Source organism: Lactuca serriola, chromosome 4 (assembly GCF_051521515.1).
Source record: "Lactuca serriola cultivar US96UC23 chromosome 4, Lser_US96UC23_V15, whole genome shotgun sequence".
Classification (NCBI taxonomy): Eukaryota; Viridiplantae; Streptophyta; class Magnoliopsida; order Asterales; family Asteraceae; genus Lactuca; species Lactuca serriola.
In genome coordinates this window covers 6,252,622-6,276,452 of record NC_136411.1, presented here as the reverse complement: position 1 = coordinate 6,276,452, position 23,831 = coordinate 6,252,622, and positions in this window count along the sequence as shown.

Below are 23,831 nucleotides of genomic sequence, written 5' to 3'. Positions count from 1 at the left end.
TTCCAGTCCCCTAAGTTTAATTAATCTCTTTTAGCCATAAAATTAACTCTTTATTAATTCTTGACTAATATTAATTAAACAATATGATTTCTCCTTTAATATATTATTCTCATAATATATTAATAAATCACAATTAAACCTTTCTCTCCTTAATTCATCCTACATATTGCTATGGTGAAGGCAACCCAAAAGGACCATGCTCCTAAGTCCATCCGCCCACCCTCTATTGATCGTTTGGTCTTATATTTTGATGTTGATTGGGACGGATGTCCTCATACTCGTCGGTCCACCTCTGGGTTCTGTGTTTATCTTGTTGAAAATCTCATATCTTGATCCTCCAAATGTCAACATGTTGTTTCTTGCTCCTCGTCTGAATCTGAGTATCGTGGGGTGGATAATTTTGTCGTTGAACCTTCCTAGCTACACAATCTTCTTCTTGAGTTGTCTTGTCCATTGTCTAAAGCTACGATTGTGTTTTGTGATAATGTGAGTGTCATGTATTTATCTTCTAACCCAGTACAACATCAACGCACCAAGCATGTGGAAATAAGCTTAAACTTTGTTAGGGAACGTGTTTCTATAGGTCATGTGTGTGTCTTATATGTTCCTTCAACTCATCAGTTTGCAGATATATTTACCAAGGGCCCTCCTACTCGGTTATTTTTAGATTTTCAGACAGTTTAAACATTTGTAAACCACATGCTCAAACTGAGGGGGTGTGTTAGTTATACACATTTTATTACTTTTTGTATGGTATATGTGCCCTTATTGTAACTTTGCTCCATATAAATATTCTGCAATATATCGCCCCTAATCAAGGAGGCTTTCCACTATAACAACATGGAATAAGAGCATTCCACTATCCGCATAGCCCTTGCTTACAAACATACCCTTTTTTGGTTAGCACAAAATTATTGGACTTAAAAACCAAGTAAAATTCATGATTGTTCAACAACCATCCAAATACAAAGTTCTTCCTAATCTCTAGAACATGCAACACATCATTAAATATTAGTTCTTTTGTAGGTGATGCCATTAAACACCAAATATAAGTGTTTAGAATCATAATTTTCACATAATGTTCTGCCTCAACATGGACACAAACAAAAGATATGCACAAATTTAAAGTTCTTGAACCACTCCCTCTTTGAGAACACATGACGGGTAGCATCCGTATCAATCCACTACTCATTAGAGTTAGCATCCATATAGAAATGAATATAGCTCACTTCGTAAATCATTCCACTTTGGATTGTGACAATTCTGAAATCATGTAAACACCAAAGATAAGTGTTTAGACTCACTATTTTCAGATATAATAATTATGCCTCTTACACGGGCATCAATCAAATATACACAAGTTTGATTAAAGAAATTATGCTAGAAAATTGTTTTTGAGCAAGGAAAAACTATCTTTTAGCAAATAACAGCTAAAACTATTTATTTTTCTACAAAATCAAAGTTGTTTTTCCATTAAAGCTGCTTAAAATTGCTATTTCCCAGCAAAATGAATGTTGTTTTTAAGTGATCAAAATTGTTTTTTTTTTCAGAAAAATTATCAAAACAAATCTAATTTTCAGAAAACGGATGCAATTTTTTAGCAAATTAGAAGTTGGCTATTTTCCAAAATGGAAGTTGTTTTGAACTTGTTTTTTAAAAACTAAAACTGTTTTCCATAATTAAATGTTGATTTTTATTTTGGAAGCTCTTTTTCTCAAACGTGGTGCTTTGTTTTAGTTCTAGAAGTTGTTTCAAGTAAAATAACTAAAATTGTTTTTTTTCCAGCAAAAACCCAAGTTGATATGCAGCAAATCCAATTACCATTTTTCAGAAAATCGTTGTTGATATGAAAATATAACAGAAACAACACATACAAAAAACATTTTTTTTTATTTTTCTCTACTATCAAAATCGAGCAGCAAAGCTTGTATGAAATTTGAGCAATAAAACTTGAGGAAAATCAATCTTGACGGTATAAAAGAAACAACCAAAACAATTGTTGTTATTTGTTACCGCAAAAATTGGTATTTCCTTTTCCTTTATAATCTTGAGAGTGTAGAAAGCCACCAAAACAATTGTTTATACTATGTTTATTAGTTTTAATAATCTCACAACTAAAATGAAATCAATCCTTTTTTCTTTTCCTTTTCTCGACGACACTACAGTATAAACTATAAACACCAAAAGAAGATTTTGTTAACCTACAAAACAATTAAACCCTCTTTTTTTTATTTAATTTTCTTTTCTTTATGCATTTAAGGCAACAAATCTTTCTCTAACGAAACTAATAGAAAAAAAAAATACTTGGCAGCATCAACAATATAGTTTTATCAAACCAAATGGAAAACGTAGAAAGGCATGGAAAATAATCAAATACTCCATAAACTATTTGCTTGATGTTAACGGAACAGAAAGAAAGCAGCAACTCTTTTTGTTTTTCATTCCTTTTTGTTTGATGTAAAAGCAATTAGTAGAAATGTATAACAAAATGTAGTTTTTTGTTGTACAAACGAATTTTGGGGTTGAAACACACTTTTATTCAGACCGGAATAAAAGAAATGAAGATACACACTCTATTACAAGAGAAATAACCAACCCTCTAGCTAATATTCACTCTAAGTGTTACTATTTATCACTCTCTATTTTGTGGTATATTACAACTAAGGTTAAAACCTCTATTTATACCTAAATGAGCCACCAAAGATACAGTAGCTATTTCTTACATTCACCATATGAAATGGTGAAGCTGCCATTTTTAGTTGTTATTGTCAACAAAGGATGCATTCACTTGTCAACAAAAGAGCCTTATCTGCCACGTTGGGTTTATACTAACATTCCCCCCTTAAACCCAACTTGGCTCGAGATTCGTCACGTCAATCATGCTTCACATTTCACCGTGCTTCAAATATGCTAAAGCCTTTGTAAAGATGTTCGTTCGTTGATCCTTTGAGTTGACATATTCCACTATAATTTGCCCATGTTCAACATATTGTCGTATGAAGTGATAACGAATGTCAATGTGTTTGCTTCGACCATGAAACACAAGATTTTTCATCAATGCGATTGTTGACTTATTATCGATGTATAAGGTGATAGGCTTGATATGATGTCCCGTGAGCTCCTTCACGAGATTAGCAAGTTAAATGGCTTGACATGCCACTGTTGTAGCTACCATGAACTCGGCTTCACATGTGGAGAAAGCAACAGTCTTTTGCTTTTGGGATTTACAAGTTATCGCATTCCTTACTAGATAGAAAATATCCCACTTGTGCTCTTGCTATCAACATGGTCACCTCCAAAATCACTATCGGTAAAACCAACAAAATCTTCAATTTCATGACCTCTTCTATAGTTGACTCCATAATCAATGGTTCCTTTCACATATCGTAAGATGTGTTTTACAACTTGGAAATGCAAAGTGGTTGGTTCCTCCATGAAACGACTTGCAATTCCTACCGAAAATGATAATTTCGATCAAGTGTAAGTCAAGTACCTCAAACAACCTACCACTCGACTATATTCGTTTGGGTCAACTTTTTCACAATCTTCATCCTTCTTAACCTTCAACTTAGGTTCCATTGGTGAGGTTTTCGTGTTGCAATCTAGCAACCCAAATTGCTCCAAAATCTTATTTGCATAAGCTGTTTCTCGCAAAGATATTCCCCACTTCTTTTGTGAAACTTTGATTCCAAGGTAGTAAGAAAGTAATCCCAAGTCATTCATTATGATATCTTTCTTCATTTGTTCCTTGAATTTGACAATGTCGTTGGTGTTCGGCCCGATAATGATCATGTCATCAACATAGACACCAACAATAAGAATTTTGTTTTCGAGTCCCTTTTGTAAACATCAGGGTATTGTAAACTGTTCGTAAAACCAAGGCTTTTTTAGCTTTTATCCAAACGAATGTTCCAAGCTTGAAGAGCTTGTCGTAGACCCAAAAGAGCTTTGTAGAGCTTGAACACCTTGTGACTGTTTGCTTTATCAATATATCCTTCTGATTGGGTGACATAGACCTCCTCCTTGAGATCTCCATTGAGAAAAGCCAACTTAACATCGAGACAGTCGACACCCACCCATGTTGAGCTGTGTGACAACCCGAAATTTCTACTTTATTCAATTATTCAAATCAATCAAAGTCAGACTCGTTTTGCTATCTTCTAGCACTATTTTGAGTCAATTTGAGTGTTCTAAGCATAGTACCTTCAAGTTAGGGTGTAGAAATGGGTCCCATAAGTTCAAACACTTCACAAAATGGCCATACTCTCCATCATGAGGAGTGTACGGCCGTACACTTGGGTGTGCGGCCTTACACCCCCCCTCTGGCCGTACACTCTGGTCTATATATTGAGCACTTAGCCTCCATTCAACCCTTTTCACCTCCCTTAGCCAAGAACTCGTTTATGCTCTCAACTATCATCCATTTGTGCACATAGATCATCAAAGATTGTAAGTATTCTTCCTTTTATTTGTGGATTCTTCCTCTATCTTGTATGAATCACTGATTTCATCACTGAAATCACTTCATTTGGTAGATCTTCAAGTGTTCTTCAGTTTTACCAAGAACACCAAGAACACCTACTAAGTTCTTGGACCTCAAACACCCCTAAAAGGCTTATATATCGTAAGTACTCCTTCCCATACTTGTTACTTACTAGATATGCCATTAAAAATCGTCCAAAATCGTGAACATCAAGGAGTGTACGGTCGTACACACTCCATGTGGCCATACACCCCTTTTTTTGGTGCATGTTAGCCTCAAAACTCACATTCTATGCTAAAGCATGTTCAAGAACACCTAGATGATACATGATATGGCCTTGAAACACACTTTTGACCATCTTTACAAGATCATCAAGGTTGTACGGCCGTACACACCCTTTTAGGGCCCAAAATGGTAACAAACACCCCTTTAAGTTAAGCTATGGCTAAGACACACTTCCTAAATGGTACCCAAGGCCTTAAGACACACATTAGCATGTTCCACAGGGAGTGTGCGGCCGCACACCCACTTGGGCCACACACCCTGGCCGCACACACACATCCTTTCCCGATATTACAGTTGATCAACTCACTACAGGTGAGTTCATACCCCCTGCAATCAACCTTTTTAACTGTTTTAAATGCTTTTGGGGGGGGGGGGGAATACAAGTAAACACAATGGAAATTGTGTTAATATAAACATTTATATACTTGCTAAACATCTTGTTTCAAACTACTTTTAAAACACTGTTAGACTTCTTTATATAATCATTCCTAAATTGTTTTTAAACTCTCGTCAAACTCTTTTACTTTCAAAACCATATTCATTTATGTATTAGTGTATAAGTATGCTCTAATCGACTTAGGACTATTGTGGATAACCTTGATTCCTGTTCCTTGTTTGGTTGTGGGCTTAGGGTAGCATGCACTAGTCCGACTGTCGATTGACTCATAGTTATTCGTGTTAAATATGTAATACAATATAAAATTTAATCTTTAAAAGTTTTACTTAACTCAATTGTTCGAACCGATCAATTGAGCCGTGTCTACAAGTCGAGATCAAACAAACATCTGGTAAACTATAATAGGTATAGTTTAGCGAACATATACATATACATTTACATATACAAAGAACGAAAGAGGACATATACATATACAAGAACAGGAACGAACATATACATACATATACAAGAACAGGAACGAACATATACATATACATACAAGTATAGTAAGATATACGATGATTAGAATGAGAAATACTACTTCTTGATACAACAATACATTGTTGTATTACCTTTGTAACCAGAGTCTCCTGGAGGGAGATCGGGCATCATGTGTATAGATCTATACGAGACAGACACGCCCACACCCCGACTGCTAGCTACAGTCCTAGCCGTTAAGGCCAAGGGGTGACAAAATGTCACCTCACTATTTTATGACGCCAGAAGGTCGTCAGGTATTCAGCCGTCAATCAGTATGGTTACAACTAATTTACATTTAACCCTTTAATTAACCACATCGAAATTAAAGGAAATAAGACTCTCTAAGGAGTATAGTACATCTAATACATCTATGAGTCTTCAGTTTTATCATTTCATATTCGGTAGTGTCACCACAGAGATGAAACATTCCATTTTTTCGAATAAATGGTAGTAATAAATGGGAGAAAACATACTTTTATACAGATATAAAGTACTACTACATCTTCCATACTATTTCAAGTACATATGCAAACATTAAATTTTCACACGAGAACAAAACATGCAAAACAATCAGGGCTCGGGTAGAAGGCTACATTCATTTTAAGCAGGTAATATAGGTTTTTCTGGGAAAATTTACGAACTTTTCAAGGTTTTAATACAAACACTATGAGATTTTAATTACTAAATGAGACTAAAAACTTATAAACTCACCAACATTTTATGCTGATACTCTCTTTCAAAATAACTTGTATTCTTAGGGAACCAGTAAGACAGGTATACCCATGCTGCTTTTGAAGGACGGAGTGGATTCAAGACTCGTCATTATTTTGATTATACATTTTTGGGTGTCATTTAAACCTTACAAAGAACACACATGTAATTAACTATCCTATTAATGTAATGGATGTTGTTGCTTGTTTTACTTTTATGCTTTGTTATGATACTGTACATGACGTCCTCTGCCCCCGAATGTTTCCGTTAATCAGTTTGGGGGTGTGACAAGTTGCTAAGGCAAGGATGAGCCTTACGGTGTCAATTCGTGCTACCGATGCAATAACTTAATCAAAGTCAACTCCTTCGTTTTGTACAAATCCTTTTGCTACAAGTCGAGCTTTATGCTTCACCATTTTTCCCAAGTTGTCTTTCTTCACTCTAAACACCCATTTCAAACCGATTGCTTTGTGTCCGGGTGGCAAATCGGTAAATTTTCATGTCTTGTTCTTCTCGATTTCATCCAAATCTGTTTGTCTAGCCTCCTGTCATGCTTTAGAGGTTACTGCCTCTTTAAAATTCAAGGGTTGATATGTTGCAATCATCAACAATTCTCTGGGTTCAAGGAACACATTTCAGCTTCAGAACAAATATCGGTTAATAGATGTAATCCCTTAGGCCCAATATCACTAGAAGGACTTTCCATATGGGGAGAGGATAAAGAAAACGGGGTTGAGACAGGAGTATGTGGAGCTAATTCAGGCTCATGAAATTCAACATATGGTTGTCCAACTTGGATAGCATCGATTCTGGGGCTGTATGGTTGTTCTAAGTTGGTTTCAGGGCCATTTTGAGGTGTTTCGAGGTGTATTTGTGGTTGTGGTTCAATTATGGTAATGATCTTAGGAGTTGCCATCTCTTCTTCTTTGTTTTTGTACCAATTTCATTCTTCTTTTTCGTCAAAAACAACATTGAGACTAACTCACAACTTTCAGTCTTGTGGATCAAATAAACGGTTGCCTTTAGTTCTATCTTCCACACCTAAATACACCATATTTTTACTTCGATCATCAAGCTTCTTCAAGTGACCACCTACAAGTTTAGCAAAAGCAACACAACCAAAAACTTTTAGATGATCAAGGTTGGGTTTTTTGCCAAACCATGCTTCATAAGGCATCATGTCGGAAGTGATTTTGTTGGTAGGCGGTTGAGAATATAAACTGCATGTCTGACTGCTTCTCCCCAAAACTCTCCCGAGACATTTCTTCCTTTCAACAAACTTTTTGCCATGTCCATAACTGTCTGATTTTGCCTTTCTACAACTCCTTTCTGTTGAGGCGAATGTGGTGTCGTAAAATGTCTCTGAACACCATTTTCTTCACAAAATAATGAGAATTCTTTTGAAGTGAACTCTCCCTCTCGATCCATTCGAAGTGTTTTCATTTGGTAACCCGGATTCTTTTCAACCATCAACTTGACCTGTTTGATAGCGCTTAAGGATTCAAACTTTCCCGATAGCATGTAAACCCACATCCACCAGCTAAAATCGTCTACTAAAAGGAGAAAATATTTACTCCCTCAAATAGACGTAGGTGTGATCAGACCACATAAGTCCACATGAATAAGTCACTGAGGTTTTTGAGCCCGAAAAAATGCTTGACCTGGGAAATGAATTCGAGTTTGTTTGGAAAGAGCACACCCTTCACATAGTTGGTTTGGATGATCTGTGGGACTATGGTTGTCATATTCTTTTCAGACAACTTCTTTAATGTGATAAAGTTAACATGACCTGCCATATCCAAGTTGGTTCGTCTTTTGTTGCTAAAAGACAAGTCGTTCTACCAGTCCTTAATGGAGTTTTGTATAACCAATTTGGGGATCGTTTAACTCAAAAAGTAGAGTTTTGTTTTTGTCAAACAATATCATATCCGACCCATCCATTATGACCTGACTCCCTTTCTCCGTCATTTGTCCAAGACCAATAATAGGGATAGTGTCATTGTAGCACATGGAACTTTCTTCAATTGGCTAATTTGGTACTTAAAGTTTTTTTAGTACATTAAGCCAGTAAACTCGTAAGTGACCTTTTAATTACACCATTTTATCAAGTTTTAGAAGGTTTCCCGATTGACCTTTTATATATGTGAATTAATATTCATTTTTTGTCTAATCCAATGCCACGTCAATTAATGATATAAGAAGCTTAAATCCTATCGTCTTCAACTATCGAACTTCAGGCGTCTTCATTATTGAGTTGTAAAAGAAACCGAGTTAGGGTTTGTGAAGCATTCCTATGATCGAGCTGAAGAAACAAAGAAGTCGCAGCAATGGCACAATCGGAACCTAATGGATTGTTCGCGATGGTGGAACTCAACTACCAAGGGGTATTTAATCAAAATCCTTTCTCTTACACTGGTGGTGTGAAAACCATGTTCACTGATGTTTACTTTTCTTTTATGATTTATTATGAGTTTGTGACCTTCTACGAACGTTTCATGCATGAAGAGTATAAAAAGTTTTACTACTGTGAACCAAGCAATTCTCTAATGGAAGGGCTTAATCTCATTTCAAATGATGTGGAATATGGTGCTTTTATTTTTGATGCTTATGGAACAGATGGTGTAATTTTGGTTTATGTGGATCATATTGGGGTTGGTGTTGATGGGTGGCTTGATGATGAAGATAATGAAGATAATGAACATGATTCTTGTATTGATGGTGAAAATGAAGATAAAATAGATGAACTTAGGAAGGTTGCCTTTGAAATTTATGAGGATGTAGTGCATATGAATAGGACATCAAATGATCCTTTCTTGAGTAAGTTATGTGTTGATGATGAGGAGGATAACTACATTATAGATGATGACAATGGGAGAGAATTTAAACTTAACATTCAAACTCATTCAATATTTAATGAGCTATTACACTGGAAAAAAACAAAAACCAATTCTAGGGATGAGATTTAAGGGTCCAGGGCAAGTAAAATCAATGTTGTGTAACTATGTTGTAGCTAATGGATATCAATTGTGTTTTGAAAAAAATGATAGGTCAAGACTTTTGGTGAGGTGTAGCAAGGGTACTTGCACATTTAGATTATGGGCTTCTTGGATGAGTGATGAAGAGAGTTTCCAAATCAAGTCACTAAAAGTTGATCATAATTGTGCTAGGAACTTCAAGTTTGGATCATTGGTGACATATGCATGGATTGGGAGTCACTATACCAAAGAGATTGTATAAAGTCAGATAATAAGTGTAAGGAAGCTTAGGTTTAAGGTAATGGCCAAGTTTGGTATCCAAGTTAGTATGGGGCAATGTAGAAGAGCAAAGAAGTATGCACTGAAACTTGATGAAGGAAGCCTTGTTGAACATTATGGTAAGCTACGGTGTAACATCCCCCTCTGGCACGTATCACAATATTGTCCGCTTTGGGCCACTCGGAACGAGGACTTCCCAGGGGGTCACCCATCCTAGTACTACTCCCGCCCGAGCACGCTTAACTGCAAAGTTCTTATGGGATCTGCTGCCCTCACGGCTTTAAAACGCGTTGTGATAGGGAAGGTATCCACACCCCTTATAAGGAATGCTTAGTTCTCCTTCCCAACCGATTTGGGATCAGATCTAACCCACTTTCACACCCCCATTATAGGGTTCGACGTCCTTGTCGAACACATCGACCCGAGCCCTAGCTCTGATACCATTTGTGACATCCCCCTCTGGCACGTATCACAATATTGTCCGCTTTGGGCCACTCGGCACGAGGACTTCCCAGGGGGTCACCCATCCTGGTACTACTCCCGCCCGAGCACGCTTAACAGCAGTTAAGCGTGCTCGGGCGGGAGTAGTACCAGGATGGGTGACCCCCTGGGAAGTCCTCGTGCCGAGTGGCCTAAAGCGGACAATATTGTGATACGTGCCAGAGGGGGATGTCACAAATGGTATCAGAGCTAGGGCAAGGGTCGATGTGTTCGACGGGGACGTCGAACCCTATAATGGGGTGTGAAAGTGGGTTAGATCTGATCCACATCGGTTGGGAAGGAGAACTAAGCATTCCTTATAAGGTGTGTGGATACCTTCCCTAACACAACGCGTTTTAAAGTCGTGAGGGCAGCAGATCCCATAAGAACTCTGCAGTTAAGCATGCTCGGGAGGGAGTAGTACCAGGATGGGTGACCCCCTGGGAAGTCCTCGTGCCGAGTGGCCCGAAGCGGACAATATTGTGATACGTGCCAGAGGGGGATGTTACAAATGGTATCAGAGCTAGGGCACAGGTCGATGTGTTCGATGGGGACGTCGAACCCTATAATGGGGTGTGAAAGTGGGTTAGATCTGATCCCACATCGGTTGGGAAGGAGAACTAAGCATTCCTTATAAGGGGTGTGGATACCTTTCCTATCACAACGTGTTTTAAATCCGTGAGGGCAGTAGATCCCATAAGAACTCTGCAGTTAAGCGTGCTCGGGCGGGAGTAGTATCAGGATGGGTGACCCCCTGGGAAGTCCTCGTGCCGAGTGGCCCGAAGCGGACAATATTTTGATACGTGACAGAGGGGGATGTTACATACGGTCATATGGTCATGAGATTTTAAGGACAAATCTTGGGTCAACTGTGAAGCTAGATATGGAAGATGGTCCAGATGGAAAGAAATATTTTAGCAAGTTCTATTGTTGTTTTCAAGGAATTAAACAAGGTTGGACTGAAGGGTGTAGAAGGATAATTGGTCTTGATGGATGTTTTCTTAAAGGTGTTTGTAAGGGGTAATTGATTTGTGCTATTGGGAGGGATGCAAATGACAAGATATATCCTATAGCTTGGGCAGTGGTTAATGTGGAGAACAAGCAGAATTGGAAGTGGTTTTTAGAGCTTCTCATTGATGATCTAAACTTGAATTTAGGTAATGGTTTCAGTTTAATGTCAGACCAACATAAGGTTAGTTTTTTACATAGTAATGCATTTATATTTATTTTACACTATCTAAATTAAACCTTCGTACTACTACAGGTTTTGATAGAGGCTGTTAAAGAGTTGATGCCATATGTAGAGTACAGACAGTGTGCTAGACATATTTTCCAGAATTTGCAGAAGAGATTCAATGGTGCCATATATCATACCTTGTTTTGGAGAGCATCTAAAGCCACAACTGAGCATGATTTTAGAAAGAAATTGAGACATTGAACCCATATGCCCATCAATATCTCATGGAGAAAGATCCAAAAACATGGTCAAGAGCTTTCTTTCAAACTGGAAGGTGTTGTGATGCAGTTGAAAATGGGTTCTCAGAAAGTTTTAATGATGTAATTGTAGATGCCAGGAAGAAGCCCATAATAACCATGTTATAGGAGTTAAGATTATACATGATGGAAAAAATCTACAACATGAAATTAAAGGGACAACAATGGGGAAATCATATTTGTCCAGAGATAAGGGCTAAGGTGAATTTGCTTAAAAAAGCTCAAAGGCATTATCAGGTACTACCAAATGGATTAAACTGGTTTGAGGTAAGGGGAGCAACAGATGCATATGAGGTGGACTTAGAAAGGTAAACATCTTCATGTAGGTTGTGGCAATTGAATGGATATGGATGTGCTCATTTTGTAACTAGCATATCATTTCTTAATAAGGATGTAAAAGCCTATATATACAACATGTTTAGCACAACCATATTTAGGAAGGCATACAATTACATAACTGCTCCCATGAATAGCAGTGACATGTGGCCAGAGACAAACTATACTCCACCATTGCCTCCTATTAATAGAAGGATGCCTGGTAGGCCAACTACTAAGAGGAAGAAATCCACTACAGAGAATATAGGAACACACAGGGTTTCTAAGGCTGGAAAGAAAATTTGATGTAGTATTTGCAAGGAGATAGGTCACAACAAGGCTACTTGTCCACAGAGAAGGCCCCAAAAGTTAAATGTGAAGAAACAGAAGAAACAAAAAGTTTGTGTGAAGCAAAATGCGGGATAGGTAAAACCATTTAGAATTTAAATTTATTTACATATGATTTGTTACTAACATAATATATCATGCCATATAGGGTAACCACAACAACATGAAGAGGTTGAAATGACTCCAATTGAGATGGATACTACTCAAAATGATATGCAAGTTACTCCTACTAATGTTGAATCCAGTAGTTCATGGAATTTAGTCATTCTATGCAATTTACTCCACCTAGAAGTTATGAAGGTGATGAGGGTGTTGTGGGTGAGGAAGCTGATGTGGTTGAGGAAGTTGTTGTGGTTGAGGAAGTTGTTCAAGATGAGGAGGTTGAGGAGGTTAATCCTGTTATCCAAGTTGATAATGTTAATGTTCAGGAGGTTGATGAGGTTAATCCTAATGCCCAAGATGATAATGTTAATGTTTAGGAGGTTGCTCCTATTATCTAGGTTCAGCAGGTAAGGGTTAGGCCAATTTCAGAGATTTTGAAGAGGATAAGGAGAAGAAAGTCAGAGAGAATATTGAAGCTGAAATTAGGCAAAACAATTGGTGGTGTTGATGATCCAGGAAATTCGAAGGGAAAAGCTCTTGTAATTGATTAGTGTTTATTGTAATTTGGATTTAATGTTTATGTAATAGGATGATGGTAATTTGGATTTAAAGTTTATGTAATAGGATGATGGTAATTTATATTTAATAGATATTTTGGTCATTTAAGTATGTATGTTAGAAAATGGTATTTTGGTCATTTAAGTATGTATGAAAGAAAATGGTATTTTGGTCATTTAAGTATGTATGGTATTTTGGTCATTTAAGTATGTATGACAGAAAATGGTATTTTGGTCATTTATTTATGTATGACAAAAAAGGGTATGTTGGTCATCTATTTATGTATGACAGAAAAGGGTATGTTGGTCATTTAAGTATGTATGACAGAAAAGGGTACTTTGGTCATTTAAGTATGTATGACAGAAAAGGGTATTTTGGTCATTTATTTATGTATGACAGAAAAGGGTATTTTGGTCATTTATTTATGTATGACAGAAAAGGGTATGTTGGTCATTTATTTCTGTATGACATGAAGTATGAAAGTATGTTGCCTTTTTAAGTAAAATTATGATATTTAGCTTTGAATATTTATGCATGGAAAAAATTGGAATAATGTGCATGCATGGGAATGTTTTATATGGTCCCAGATATGGTTTTATAATGGCTTCACAGGTCCCATTTTTTTCATTATTAAAACACCCACTGACTAGTAACTACAAATGGTTCCCATACACATTGTGTACTTCCACATGGACCACTTCCTCAATTATTCCCAAATTTAAAACATGCACAACAACTAATCTAATTAAATATATTTGTTGGGAATACAGACCATGCATATGTTTGATTAACATCAACATCTGATTATACAAAATGCCGTATAATTGGGACTTTGAATATTTTTTTAGATTACTTATCATATGCCCTTTCATTAGGGACTTACCACCTTACAAAATCAACACATCAAGGTTGATAACCCCAACTTATAACTAAAAACAACTTCAATACATATAAAATGCCCATCATTATTGGCTTTCTAGTCTGCCTTTACAAAAAATACAAGGGATCCCAAAAAACAAAAGCTTACACTAACCAACCTAACTAACTACAATCACCCCCTAACTTCAAAACACATAGGGCCAAGAAAGCAAACAATAGGGCAACTATCATCATGTACCTACCTATTGCCTTCCTTGCATCATGAACTTCTTTCTCACTCTTTACCACCTTATACTGCTCCTGTAATTGCAGAAACTCCACTTCAGCAATCCTTCTCCTCAAATTGTTCATCTCAGACAGTTCCACTTTGGCATCTAGTTTCTGCTTCAGAGAATACTGTAGGTTTTTGTAGTACCCGTCTGCCTGTTCTTCATCTTTCCATTCAAAAAAGCTACATTTCCTCAACCTAGTCTATAAAAAGCCAATAAAATCAGGGTTTGATTCACAATCACAAATCAACTACCTTTAATGTACCAACGAAATGGGTTTTATTCACAGTGATCGTCAAGAAGCAAATAAAATTAGGGTTTTTAACATATGAAACAAAATACAAATACACCATTATCGTCTTTACAGAAAGAAACAACACATCAAACCATAAAATACTAACTTATCAAAATCAGGAGAATCGGGACCTACCATATTGTTTTGACAATTCCAGAATCGCCTCCCAGGGTTTGTTATCTTCCAACACGTTCGTTCTTTAGCTGGAACGACACAATCACAAAGCTTTCCCCCTTCTTGCGACTGAACATGAGTGACTAGTAGCTGATTCCTTGACGTCGATGAGCTCGAAGACATTCTTCTTCCGGACGGAAATAGTCGGGGAGGGGGAAGTCTTTGAATTTTCAGAGAAGGGTAAGTAAAGATTTAATGGAGGTCCGAATGATGGTTTGAATTAATAAGCATATATCAACAACTGGACTTCTTCGACACATAAGCTTCCCACGTAAGCTTATTGGACACATCAGTGTGCCACATAAGCATTGTAACCGGGAAACCTTCTAAAACTTGATAAAATGGTTTAATTAAGAGGTCACTTACGAGTTTACTGGCCTAATGTACCAAAAAAAAAAAATAAGGACCAAATTAGCCAATTGAAGAAAGTTCCATGTGCTACAGTGACATTATCTCCTAATAATATTGTTTTTTAGACTTGGAATAAAATATACCTCATTAATGAGTCTTTGGTTGCCATTTTTGCTATCGAATAAAATCGGCCATTGTCCCAAAATAGTGATGGTCGAACCATCCCCAATCTCATGTGACCCGTAACGTGCTCATCTAGCTCACAGAACTTTGAATGGTCTCCGGTCATATGATTGTTAGCACCATTGTCGAGATACCATATCTCGAACTCGACTCGACTTTCTCCTGATGAAAGAAGATTAACACAAATCTTCTCTCTTAGAGAAACCTTTTTGTGTTCATATTCTTGTGAGACTGCCATCATTAGAGTAAGCTCTTATTCGTTGGCTTGAGTGAGGTTCACCTCCTCACCATGATTCTTGTTTGGGCACTCCGAAGCATAATGACCAAATTGTTCACAAGTGAAACATTTGATTTTACTTTTATCCTTTCGAGAAGGATTTTGGTCATTCCGGTTTATATTGGACTCTCGACCACCTCCTCGCCCACGCCCACGACCACAGGATATTCCCTAGCCTTGGTTACCATGTCCTCCTCGTCCCATTAAAGTATTTGATGAGTTTCTCTCGTCGGTTTTCTTGGAACGAGATGTCTACTCGACATGTGTAAGCAATAAAGAAGGTCCTCCTTTTTCTCCATAGCTTCGAAGTCTCTCTTCGTGGGTCTTGAGAAGACCCACAACTTCTTCCACCGACATATTCTTTAAATCTCCAAATTGTTCGATAGATGTTACGATTGGAATAAATTGTATTGGTACAGCTCAAAGAAAGTTCTATACGACCGTAATTTCATTGATCTTTTCACCTAGAGATCGCATACTAGTTACAATAGTATTCAATCTCATGGAAAAATCATTTATCGATTCACTTTCTTTCATCCGGATCACCTCGAAGTCACTTCTCAAGGTTTGAGCGTTAGCCTCCTTAACCCGATCGGCTCCATATGCATCATCTTAAGCGTTTCCCATGCTTCTTTAGTTGTATCCTTTCAGCTAACATCAGTAGTACGTCCTCTAGAATTGCTTGATAAATATCCACAAGAGCCATCCGATCTTTATGTTTGTCCACTTCTGCATTTTAAATTACATCCCACACTCATTGTGCTTGTAAATTCACTCATATTTTTATGGCCCACACCGCCTAGTTCATCTTCGTGAGCATTGGATAGTGTAACGTAACAATACCATCTTCCCCGGTCCTTTGAACACTTTCAACTTCCATTTGAGAAGACAACGAGGTTAGTGTAGTCCTTCTTGGCATATACTTGGGCATACATGATTTTGTAGCTTTTTTTCTAAAAGTACGGGGACCAATATGAACTTTTTAGAAGTTCAAGGGGCAAACAGAAATTTTATAGAAGTATAATGGGATAAACTGAATTTTTTCTGAAAAACAGGACCAAAAATGCAATTTTTCTGAAAAATAAAGGCTAAATTGCACTTTTCAGAAGAACAAGGACTAAGCTGCACTTGTCGAGCTGCTATAGTACCGCTACAGTGTTGATAACGTCACTGCTACAGTTTCGTCTTCTCCGGCAGACTGGTTTGTCCAACCAACTTTCCAGCGAGTTTGACCAACTTTGACAGGTGATTTGGAGGCCTTCCAATAGTCGGAAAATTCCAAAATATCTATTTTCAGAATGTTGGAGATGAGACCTTTCCAACGATGTACACAAAAATCATTTTTGAGACAAAAAAAATGGACCAACAAACAGAGAATGCTTCCCGGGAGCTTAACCAAGCTCTGATACCACTTGTTGGGGTTGAAACACACTTTTATTCAGACTGGAACAAAAGAAACGAAGATACACACTCTATTACAAGAGAAATAAACAACCCTTTAGCTAATACTCACTCTAAGTATTATTATTTATCACTCTTTGTTTTGTGGTACATTACAACTAGGTTTAACCTCTATTTATTCCTAAATGAGCCACCAAAGATACAATAGCTATTTATTACATTCACCATATGAAATGATGAAGCTTCCATTCTAGTTGTTATTGTCTACAAAGGATGCATTCACTTGTTAACAAAAGAGGCTTTTCTACCACGTTGGGTTTATACTCACAACAAATTTGTCTTAAGATTGTAGGAATGATATTACGGTAACGTACGAAAGCAAAAAAGAAATTAGAAATGGTTGATGCATGTGTGTAATATATTGTCTTTAAAACAAATTTATCCGCTACCGGGTGTTTGTTACCAGGATACAACTTAAAGTGGTTCTTCTAGACCACACGAACCCTCAAAAGGCCTAGAATCTTAGATCATACTTTCAATGTAGCAAGAAAGTGAAGAAGATGAATTGTAGAAGAAGAGAATTTTGTTTTCATTTGGGTGTTAGAATTAGACTCCCAAAACCTCTATTTATAAATTAAGGTTAAATTTGTAACCGGAAAAGATTAAATGCAAATATTAATCATAAGATTAATTCAGTAACTAATATGTATTTTCAGTTACAAAGAGAAAGAATATTTGCAGAAAGGCCCATGAACTTTTCTTTTCTTTATCTGGCTCATTAAACTATTTTCTTTACTTCTACCAACACTCACATTTTAAGGATTAATTTCACATTCATATTAAATCCGTTTTGGACGAGTTAAAAAAATGGTTTTCCCAATTTTTATAAATTGGTTAACACCAATTTTCCAACATAGTTTACAATTGTCAAATCGACGCATAAAAAATAAAATCAGGAGTAAATATAATCTATAACAAAATAGCAGCATGATGTGTCAATCACGTCGCTATAAACAATTAAAAAGGTTTAATTGCGTCGCAATATCAAAATCTCGACACGAATATGTGCCTAAAATATTCATGCAGTCTTTGACCAATTCCTTCGGTTAAAACCCTATGCTTAGTCTCTTTCGTTCCTGTACAACAAAACACCTTTTCGACAAGGGAAATTGTTATCAAACAAAAATTAATTTTATTTTTAGAAAGTATCGATTGAATAATAACCAGATACAACAATATTATTTGAAATTTATTCCCTGACAACGGTGCAAAAAACGTTGATGTGTAAAAGATAGTTTATAAACTTGAGATAACTTGAACACCATTCCATATGGTGTCAAAAACTTGATGTTATAAAAGATATATACATAAAAATACAAATCTAGTTTTACATTTATAATTCTTAACAAACCAAACAAACTATCTACAGGAGGCAGTGGAACAAATAAATAATAGAGGTAGTGGAAAAAATAAATGATAACATAGCTTAGGGAAGTAAAGGCGTTGAACACATAGAAAACAAAAGTTTCCTAACATATTAGTATCTTATTATTAATCAATCATAAAAGGAAGCAATTAAATGGGTTTATTATAATGTCATTAAAATAAACTAGCAAATAAATAATCAAATAAACATAACCATGACTAACTACATAGATAACATAATCTAAAGCTACTCATATTTATATTCAATCCATCATAGTTCAATTAATTAGTATCCTTTAAATTATATTTTTAAGCTATCCACTTATTCTTAAATTGATTAATTCCAGATTAATATCATTAGTCATATGATTCTAAGTTGTTTCCCAACAATGATAGCTCCATTATACGCGGTCTATTCGTTCGCATTATGTAATGACTCAATACGTATGATTAGTCCAAGGCTTGTGACAACTTCTCATATTATCCAAGTTGTTGGATCAATCACAAATATTAATCATAAATTTATTATGCTTAACCAAGAGACATAACTTTCCACTAGTCGCCACTGTCTATGCTCTTGACTCAGTTTTCCAGCTTTGACAAGTTAATAAGCAGTGTGATTCGTGATAGATAGTCTGAACCTAATCATAAATCATGCACTCAGTTACATAAACATAACATAATCAATATTAATTCTCATGGATTTTTAATTGAGAAAACATAATAAAATTTAACAACTCTCAATAACCAAATACCAATCAATCAATAAAACTAGGGTTTCATAGATAATAAAAAATCATAAAGGGTTTAATGCCAAATCTTGAAAAAATAACATATAGGAAATCAAAAAGTTAACTAATTATAGACATAAAAGTAAACAGATTGATAACCTTATGATTTCTTCTCTTAATCTTCAGATTTCTGCATCTATATCAGCATGCTAGCTGATATAGCCTTCTAGACTCTCAGAAAGGCCTCTCTTGGTCGTCTTCTAATTTCTAGGATTTCTTGAAATTACCTTACTGTTGTCATCCTCTCCTCTGTATTTGATGAAAATTAACTATATTTATAGGATTATGTGACCGATTTAAATCGCAATGAGAAATAATAGTCGATGCGTAATTTACGTGTATCAACAAATATCTTTGAAATCTTCATTAATTCTTGAATCATCCTCAATTAAACCCTTTCTTAGTGCTCAGGCTACAAAATTTATTCCAGAATATGCATTTATATCTTTTATTTTAATGTATTGTTCTTTTAATTTGCAAAATATAAATTTATTACAATTAAGTACCATTTGTTTCATAAATGCATATATAATATCTAAAATGTCCCTTAAAATATGTATAATTCAGGACATATCATTTGTGTAATCATCATAACAAAAACACATAAAAAAAAAGTTTAGTGAAATACCTTCGATTAGATGAGGATGTCATCTGAAATTAGTTTTCTGATTATGGAGAAGAGAGTGAGCTAGAAGATCATGAGCTTGAAATTAGGGTTATACTTGGATAGTGGCGAATATACGTTGGATGAAGGTGGGTCATGAAAGAAAAAAATTGTTACAAGAAATATATATGAATTTTATTTGTGATCTATCTAAAATTTTATGAGTAATTCGTTGGACAAAAAAATTAATATAAATCGAAACTTTTAAAGCCTATTTTTTATATCTCAATAGCTCAAATACTTAATTACCTATTAAGAAATAACTCAATACAATTTTTAAGTGCTAGTTTAGTATCATATATTAAGAAAGACGTTTTAGATAGTATTAATAATGATGTAGTTGTGAAAATATTTCGAGATATTAGACCTCGTTTGATACAGTTGTAAGAACTTTAAATCTTTTTTATACAACCTCCGTTACTATTATTTTTTTCACTATTTTAATTTTACATATCAGATTCATTTAAATAGTAAAAACGTAGGTTTATGCTCTGGATTCGCCCTTTACTTGGATTAGACTAGAACGAGAGGTGAGACAGAAGTGAGATCGATGAGCGTAATGAGTTTAACAGAGCAGGAGAGAGATATGAGATGCAAAATGACTAAAAAGCCTTTACATAATGTGCATGTGGGGTGTGTTAACAGATGAGAGATAAAGAAGGTTATTTTCACAGACCAAAACCAAAACCGGTGAAAATGATGAAATTTAAAATTTTGTAATCATGTGGACTCTAACAATAGAAATCAGCAAACCATAGAGACTAAGTTTGTAGTTTTCTGTTTAATTAAAAGTCAAAATTAAAGGAATTACAATGTGACAATAATTTTGAGGCACAAAATAAGTATATATGCTCTTAAATTACATTTTCATTTTAAGAATATCAATTTGTAATATATTATCATTTTAATAATATCAATTTGTAATTATATAATATATATCTATTATTTAAAAAATCAGAAGATAATAAGAAAACGTTGACATATCAACATATTTAACTCATTAAAAGTTAACTTTTTTTTTCTTTTACAGGTTTCCATACCATTCGACTTGATGATTTGGCCATCTATATATACTAGCGAACAAAAAGGAAGTACTAAGATGCACATGTTGTGAAGTGGCACCAACCCATTTCCCAAACAAAATCTCTTACAAATTCGATATGTTCCAAAAACACACACACACCCACACACATATACTTCACTGCGTTTTGTCCCATTTCATTCATTGCCAGCGTCCTTTTCTTTTGCTTTTGTATTATTGGTATGTGCTTAAACGGTATCAATCTTTTTTTTTTTTTTTGTCATCTAATTATGTGTGTTTAATCGTTTTCAGAATTTCTATTTTTTTTATTTGGGGTATAATAATCAAATATGGATGATTCATTTTTTTTTTTTATTGTTTGTAGCAAAAGTAATTTTATCGATATGTACTGGTCAATAACCTAGATAACGGATTTAGGTCAAAATCGGATAAATCATATGTTGAAAAACCTCTGGCATAGGTTCTTTTCTTGGTGTCGCTTGCAACCTCCCGATTTCATTTTGGTCGCATGTTAACTTTGAAAAAAAGCTCTTCAAGTCATCATTTGCTACCATGTGTTGCTCAGTTTCGAAGCATAGAAATGGACTTTCTTTTAACTCGAAAAATCATAGAAAGGAGTGGTTGTTTGATAGGATTGTTTCGTATTTTTCAATTGCTTTGTTTCTTGACTTCAAAACCTAAAATTATGATATAACTCGGTGTAGTTTATTTACACACATCAAATTAACTAAAAATTCGTATTCACAACCAATTGAAAACAAGTCGCCATAATAGTATATTTACTATGATATTTGACATTTTAATTGACTCATTTTTATATTTACCGCATAGTTGAAATAAAAAGAATTAGGTAAACAGGAAACTAGTCAAATGGGTAAAAAGTTATCCAAAAATGAATTTTGAATGTACACGTAACTTCATAAATAAATGGACATGTTAATAATTCAGATTAAGTGTAGCTTTGTTTTAAGAACTTTTAGCTTTTTAACTTTAGTACGTATATAATTTTACATTTTTAAAAACTTTGAAACAGTTTGACGAATAATTCTACAAAAATAAAAGTCATAATTTTCAACTTTCAGCTATGGTTCTTAACTTCCAACTACGGCCCACCAATTAATTTTAACACACACACACACACACACACACACACACACACACACACACACACACACATATATATATATATATATATATATATATATATATATATATATATATATATATATATAACACTTTAAATTTTCAAATAAAATTTTTATTTTTAAGTTCACACAAAACATAGTTAACACTTCTCGAAACCCAATTTGTAAATTGTTCCAACACGAAACCATGATTTGTTTAACATATTCCCAGAATCCTCCAAAACACAATGAACTAGCTGGTGTGTACAATCAAGTCGGTGCCTTTCTGTGATCCTGAAATGTACCTGAAACACATTTCACACAATACTGTAAGCACAAAGCTTAGTGAGTTCACCAAAATACCACACACAAATAAGTAGCCTCTCATGGCTATATATCTATAAGGACCCTCCGATCATGTATCTCAGTGATGACCATTCGGTCTCACGGCTCGGGTTGGACCCTCCAGTCATGTGTCTTAGTGAGAACCCTCCGGTCTCACGACTCGATTGGACTCTCCAGTCCAGTGTCTCCGTGAGGACCCTCCGCTCTCATGGCTCGGTTTGGACCCTCTGGTCCTAACTTAATAAAAACATATAAATCACAAAGACAAAATGCATAATATCACGTAACTCAGTATAAGCACATAAGACCTTCCGGTCAATAACTCAGATAAGACCCTCCGGTCACACAGTATTACCACTCAGGTAAGTATAGTGAGAAGACTCACCTCATAAAGCAAGGCAGTATATCGTGTACCTGAACTGCCGGTCTAGACTCCGCCTAACATGTATCACATATTCCTCTAATTAATAATTGATATTAACAACCCCCAAAAGATGTTAGGCTTAACTCCTCTACTAAATCTCGGAAGGATAAAAGACCATTTTACCCCTCCATGGCTTCCAAAGTCCACAACTTGACAAAAACCCTAAAAATCAACGGGAGTCAACAGTCAACTCGTCGAGAGCAGCTCATAGACTCGCCAAGTTCCTTCAAAACTTAGTAAATCAAGAAAACTAGAGTCAACTCGTCGAGTTGCTGGCCAACTCGTCGAGTCCATGCAGTGTCTATAAGATCGGGGAAAAACCCTAACCACTCATCAAGTTGTCTCATCAACTCGTCGAGTTCACTCTGAATCAAAAAACAGGAAAACCTGACTCAACTCGTCAAGTTAGATGCCCAACTCTCCGAGTTCTTCATCCGTTACACATTAAGCTCATTCCAGTCGATTCCAATGCTCCAAACTTAAGATCCACCCCTTAAGACGAATTATCACATAAAGTTGCTAACTTTATGTGCATGCAAGGCCTCACAAGGATAAAACACCCAAAACTAAACTCAAGAATGGATAGGGCATGGAGAAGGCCAAGGCTTGATAAACTTGATGACTTTATGACTACGGGGGCCTAGAGGAGTCCAGATCTAAACCATGTCCTTGTGACAAGTTCAAACCCGAGAGTGACTCCATCATGCCCCATAAATGGCCATAAACACTCCCAAAGGAAGATCTAAGTATTAAGAAGTCAAGGTATTAACTTTCTACCATAGATTGATCGCCAATACACAGGAGATGATGGATCTACAACCTTCTTCTTGATCCAAGCTTCTCAATCTTCAAGCCTCCTTTCAAAACTCCTAAAAAATCACCTTTCAAGATCTCAAACACACACAAAGGGGTACCAAGCTCGATCTAGGGTCTTCTCTGGGTGATAAGGTGACGGGGGAGGCGGGGTAAAGGACTTAACATCCTTTAAATAGGGTGTAAATGCTAAAAATTAGTGTTTTCTCACTCAGCTTCAACTTGTTGAGTAGATTTGTAAAATTGTGCGGCCTCCTTGATTTCTACGTGATGATTCGAGGCCTCCCAACTCGTCGAGTAGGTCCTACAATAAGCATAAAACACTGGAATTCCATACCAGCGAATCGTGATGTCACAATTCTCCCCCGTTAGGATCAGACTTCGCCCTCGAAATCATTCTCTGGATGCATCTTTGGGTACTGTTTGCG